At 33.5% G+C, this 6450-nt stretch overlaps 1 long non-coding RNA gene across 1 annotated transcript in view; it reads right to left on the bottom strand.

Annotated features, from left to right (window-relative positions):
- Nucleotides 1-4498: 4498 nt before the first annotated feature.
- LOC124362690 overlaps nt 4499-6450 on the bottom strand; it is an 87165-nt gene continuing 85213 nt past the window's right edge. Inside the window, exon 3 of the long non-coding RNA XR_006922492.1 lies at nt 4499-4603. This is a non-coding gene — a long non-coding RNA (uncharacterized LOC124362690). The remainder of the gene's footprint in view (nt 4604-6450) is intronic.

Raw genomic sequence — 6450 nt, 5'->3', positions numbered from 1 at the left:
ATTACGTTCTAGACATATAGTAGCCTACTATAAATAAGCATTTTCCTTTTTTACAACATATTTTTATTCCATACCGTAATAAATTTAACCAGCTCTTTATAAACAAAACTGTATTACAATACCACAATTATTATTCTCTAAACGTACAGCTGAAGTGTGTGCGTGAGCGAGTGACAGATGTGTACAGTTGGTGCGGCACTTCTGTCAATGTATCGACATTCAGGTATTGACGTATTTATGTGTGCGAACAACGTCATCGCTCTGTTATGTGGTTGGCATCTCTCCTAGGGTTTCGTCCTAACTTTTGTCAATGTATCGACATTCAGGTATTAAAGTATTTATGTACGAACAACGTCATCGCTCCGTTACGTGGTTGGCATCTCTCCTAGGGTTCATCCTCACTTTTGTTAATGCATCGACATTCAGGTATTAAAGTATTTATGTACGAACAACGTCATCGCTCCGTTACGTGGTTGGCATCTCTCCTAGGGTTCGTCCTCACTTTTGTCAATGTATCGACATTCAGGTATTAAAGTATTTATGTACGAACAACGTCATCGCTCCGTTACGTGGTTGGCATCTCTCCTAGGGTTCATCCTCACTTTTGTCAATGCATCGACATTCAGGTATTAAAGTATTTATGTACGAACAACGTCATCGCTCCGTTACGTGGTTGGCATCTCTCCTAGGGTTCATCCTCACTTTTGTTAATGTATCGACATTCAGGTATTAAAGTATTTATGTACGAACAACGTCATCGCTCCGTTACGTGGTTGGCATCTCTCCTAGGGTTCGTCCTCACGTTTGTCAATGTATCGACATTCAGGTATTGACATGTTTAATTATGCGAACAACGTCATCGCTCTGTCACGTATTTTGTATTATGAATTATTTTTGGTTTCCAACTACTTGTTTAGGACATGTATAAGACAAAAAACCTTACAACTAACCACACCTGCCCATTGGCTGATTGAAGATTTTACCACATTAGTGTATTTTACAACAGTAAATGAAATTAGCGTTCAAGATCCTATATTAGTCTACACATATATTTATAGAATAAATATTTTTCTTGTTTTCTGTACGTTAATTTTTGGAAATACTATGTTTCCAAAAGGTTATACTTTGGTATCTTACAGAGTACAGGTTGATTAAAGTTTGTTATGGCTAAAATCTGACAAACTGCTCGTTGAAAAATATATATCAGTATTAAAATCACTAAACATAATAATTATTAACCTATTACAATAAATGTACGCATATTTTGTCTCAATTTGAACTAAAAGTTGCTAAAATCCAACAATTGACGCAGAATACCTGCCTCTGCTCTTCAGGGCCCAAAACACCCTTTTATAAGGTTCCAGGACCCATATAAGGCAATACTTAGATTATTAATCTGCCTTTTCAATGGTAAATTGTAAGAAGTCCACACACATACTAACTCCTATCGTATACAAATGGAAATTGATTCGTGGTTTAGATTTTCAAACGAATAACATGCCTCAGGATGAAATAAAATCTTACTGGACAGTAATAGCGGTTGTGTGTCTGGTGGGACTCAATTAACCCTTACAATGAGACTGTGTCGAGTGTTTATAGTGAGATTGAACGTACACTTAGACATTGCCTTTGGTCCCAAGGCCAAATTAACCCCAGTTAAGTAAATACTGTGTAGCTTCACATGACTTCAGAAATTATTTAAAATGGAGAATATCGTAAAATGTTTAAGAAACGTTTTTATTGTAGTTTTTAAGTTCTAAAGATAACGCCCATTTTTGAAAGTTTTTTTATTATTTGCTCTATGCTACTGACCGGTCTAATGAATGGTCTAGACATATAATATGGTAAAGACAATATTTGTAGCCATAAGCTAACAAAAATGTGTAGGATATCTGTGTGCATTGACTCCAGTTAGATGCATATAATTCACCGATAATTTATTAAGGATCCGATAGAGAAAATTCTTAATAAATTCTTAAAATTGTGTCGTCTATCCGTGTAGACGCTAGAGGATCTTAAAATGAATATATTGCAAATTCCTGTGCAAAGTTCGCAACTTCCATGCGAAAGTACTGTCGTAGAGCTATTCTAGTTCACAATCAAGTTGTTAAGTTGATATATTCCATCGCTTTATATTGGTATAATCAGAATAGCAGTGCTGTATAATAACTGAGTATTTGGATTGAAGCAAACTGCTGCATTGATATAGAACGTACAAGAACATTGCGGTGCACTCATATAAGAACATTTCAACAATATGACTGGATTAATGGTTTCTGTGGGCCAATATTGCCCCCCTCTCGGCGCCATTCAATCAGAATATTCTGCACATCTGTGTGCCAATAACGGGCCGTACTCAGGGCCGTAACCTCTACATTGCAACGGGGACCGAAGATAATGGGCGCTGTGTGCCCTACCCCAATAAAATCTCACAGTTTTATAATTAAAATTATGATCCTTACATTAAAATCACCATTAAAATCGACATCACCATTAAAACCGACATTAAAATTACCATTTTAAAAATGTCGTTATATGCTGTAGTTTTTCATAAACTATTACATATCATCATATTATGAATACATATAAAAACAGCTTTTTCTCAAACTTTTTCGGATTGCTTTTGCAAGTTATTATATTTGTCTGTTAGTTGTACATTATTCGGTTGGTCTGTATTACCTGTATTCGCGGATTTGCTGTTAAACATTTTGGTAGAATTGAGAGGCTTTCACTATTGGTTAGATATAAAATTAATCTTATTAAATTACAGTGCAGACTAAATATAGTATAATAAACACATGAATGGGTGATGAGTAAGTAAGTTTTGAATATTATGCCTTGAAATAAAACCAAACAATTTGCAATGATGAATGAGAGAAAGTTTACGTAGTATGGATAAATAACTACTTTCCAGAAATGAACAATGCATCTTCTGTGAGGTAAAGGATAAAACAATGGCGTATTGAGGGATGGAGCATAAAGCTCGGCTTTAATGTTGGGGTAGCAACCCTCCTGACACGCCGCGCCCCAGCACGGGCCCTGGGGCTACTACAGTGGCGGTACTGTGCTGTACTGTTTAGGCTGAAATAATAATGCAGCACCGCTGTTACATTCCTGACAGACTTGGAGTTTTTTTAGAAATTGTTATTGCAAGTTATCTGTATGGAACCACATTGACTTACTGTTTAGTTAAACGCTTTCTTCAAAATTATAGTCTAATATTAATTGGGCATGACATACCTGAACGGTAGTATTCATTTTCTTACATTAACTATTCTATTACCTAGATTTCCTAGTTCATACTACGTCGAACAAAATCTTTAAATATTTCACCATAGATTACTCGTACATTGGCTCTATTATTGAATTTCATAAAAGATACAAAAAGTCCACCATACAAACAGGTGTCATAGGTTGCTTCAAATGAATTTGTCAATAGACTATGGCAATATATCATTCCTATAAAATATGAAAACCATTTACATCAAAAGAATACAATGTATTATAGTGCAAATTCAAAACTGTTTTTGATACTTAAGTTAGTCCAAGAAATTATTGTTTTTTGTTACCTTATAACAAAAATATTTTTAAATCTGTTGGGGCACAATTCAAGTTTTTTTTCATTGCGTTAACCTCAAACTTTGTTATTGTTTCAGTAAAAATTAATGTAAAAACCACAACTGTTTATGATACTTAAACTGGTCAGTACTACTATGTTGAGTTATTTTGTTAAAATAATTAATTATTAAAACGTGTAAATTTTAATTGTGTTTTCCACATGATAAACCCCGCTGTTCAACACACGGAGCTGAACTGTCTTTAAGCGCTAAATCGTATTACCGACCTCGGCTTCGCCTCGTTGTAAAAAACTATTGCGAACCTTAAACCACTTTTTCTTCTAATGACGAAAACTACAATTAAATTGCGTCATTACACACCCAACCTGTTTAATTGTGGTATATTGGTCTTAACTTATCATACAAAAACGTGTACCTTCTCTGGGAAAAACTGGTAAACTGTCTTCTAGTAAGGAACGATTAATTATTCCATCCCGGATCCAAACCTACCATCTGGCATTAAAACCGTGTCCCAGAGCACTGAGTTCTTCTGTCGATGGATGAAGGTTGTTAGCAGCTGTGGGTATGCCAAACAGAGAGACGCAGTCGCATGTCAAATGAAAGCCATTAATCTATTATCAATCTCAATTTTCCCTTTATACATTAACGAGAAATCATTTTAAAACTAATATATAATAATTAAAATTGATCGAAAAAATAATCAAGTTCTATTTATAAAAGAGTGAATACTTTTGTAAGTAAATTATAGTGTTTTATCAAAGTAAAACACATTTAACTTATTATTAACATTGTTACACGTGATTGTAAACGTTTGTCTCGGTACTTTGACTGATATAACACTATTACGTATAAAATATTCAATATTTAGGTTAATTTCTACTTATTACTACGAGTAGTATATCTACACAAAGAGATGCATACATTGATTGTTGATATGTCTACCAATACGATGCCATCTCCTTAACTGGTCAATCAATTTATTAAATTATCTACTCACAAGAAACTCTGAATCGATGTTTCGATCTCTGAAAAATGAAACAAATTAGTTATACCAACAATAAAATTTCAAAAATAAATGATAAGAAATGCAGTTAAATTATATACTTATTATTGCCAACTAATAAGTACATAATAAGTAGTCTTTTATCAGTTGGTTGAGTTGTCTCAGAAAGGATAACTTCATGAAATGTTTTAAAATTTGTTCATTTACCATTATTGGTTATATCAACATTGCTATTCTTTTCAGACTTCTACACAACAAATATAAACATTAACCGAAGTTCACAGTTTGAAAAGCATCATGTAAAAACAATCTAATACAATAAAAACTATTAACAAAATTTTCCTTTCAATTTTGTAATATGAAAAAGGAAACCTTTTATTGGTATTAGACAAAGTCAATAACAAAGTTATACAATCTACGTAATGTATTTCATACAATATATAAATAATACTACAACTTATAAGGGAAGCTTACTCAATTACTATTTAGAATTATTTTTCTTAAATAGCCTTTGTTAAACAGGAGGGGAAGTTTATATAAAATTTAAAACGTCTCTATTTTTTTTTAAAGTATATAAAGCACTGAACTTTCCTGTCCCTGGTATTTAGTTATAATTGGAAGCCAATTATTGAATTTATTAAAAAATAAAAGTATCTGTGAATATTATTATAATCTCCTACTTTACAGTGGTTGTGATGGTTTGATCCCACCCTTTCAAACCAAATATTCGTGAAAAGTATTTGGATTTATCAATATTGTATTGAACCCACAGCGCAGTGCACTGCGATATTAAATTGACAGTCCGCTACAAATCCTGGTGATGATGTTTGTTTAATGGACACATAGGGACTCGCCCAATACCGACATTTAATATCGCTGTCTGGCCAACCAAGTTATTTATGCGTCAATAATTTATTACAAAACTTTCATTATTGACTGCTTAACTTGGTTTTACTAATGATTTGTGTATGATCTGTTTTTTGTATGACTTGAAATTTAAATCGCTGGACTCGTGATACACGATGAGTATCAAAGACTTAAACTGACACTTCCCTCCCCTGGTGCCCACCCCAAGCTTTACCCTAATGTTTTAGACGGGGTGCAGACGAAGGGTTCCCACGAATTATAGTTCTTCATTCGCAAGTCACCCCGGGCCCAACCCCCCTAATAGACGCGAGGTCGTACTCAGAATAATGTGCTTCACAGTCTACAGTACACTGTAATCTTGAGGACTGTGCATTATGTAAACAGAAATAACATAGTATAACTTATCTCAAACACTTCGTGTCAAATTACTCTAACGTACGAAGAGAAACGTTTCCTGTTTGTACTACTTGTTACTGAAAGAACACATTGGAATAAAAACTTAATATAAAAAAACGGTATTCCGATATATATTTGTTTGTTATATATATATTAACAAATAATGGAAAATTAAACCGTCTTGGTATACTTTTAAGAACCTAATATTCTGTAATATAATTTTTTTTCTTAAATACTACCAAAGTCCAATTTCAATTTGAAATATCTATGAAAACTTCCTTTGAAACATCACAGTTCGAAACCACACCATAAAACAATTTCAATTTCATAGAGCATTCCTATATGTCTGTTGGTATATTTCTTATACTTTACTTACATTCCATGAGCAATGGTGAATTCTGTTCGACTCAATAATAGCTCTAAAATGCAACTGACAAACATTTGTTGAGTTTCATTCACAGCTGCATACAAAAAACTAATTTGAGCCTATGGCCAAAAACTTTTCCTTTCGAAATTCCTCCTCTCACACCTAAAGCCCTAAATACGTATCGTATCCTCCATTGTTGTGCCTCTAGTGTTGAATTGAAGCCAACACACAGGTTTAAT

Source organism: Homalodisca vitripennis, chromosome 5 (assembly GCF_021130785.1).
Source record: "Homalodisca vitripennis isolate AUS2020 chromosome 5, UT_GWSS_2.1, whole genome shotgun sequence".
Taxonomy (NCBI): Eukaryota; Metazoa; Arthropoda; class Insecta; order Hemiptera; family Cicadellidae; genus Homalodisca; species Homalodisca vitripennis.
This window is presented reverse-complemented; position numbering and strand designations above follow the sequence as displayed.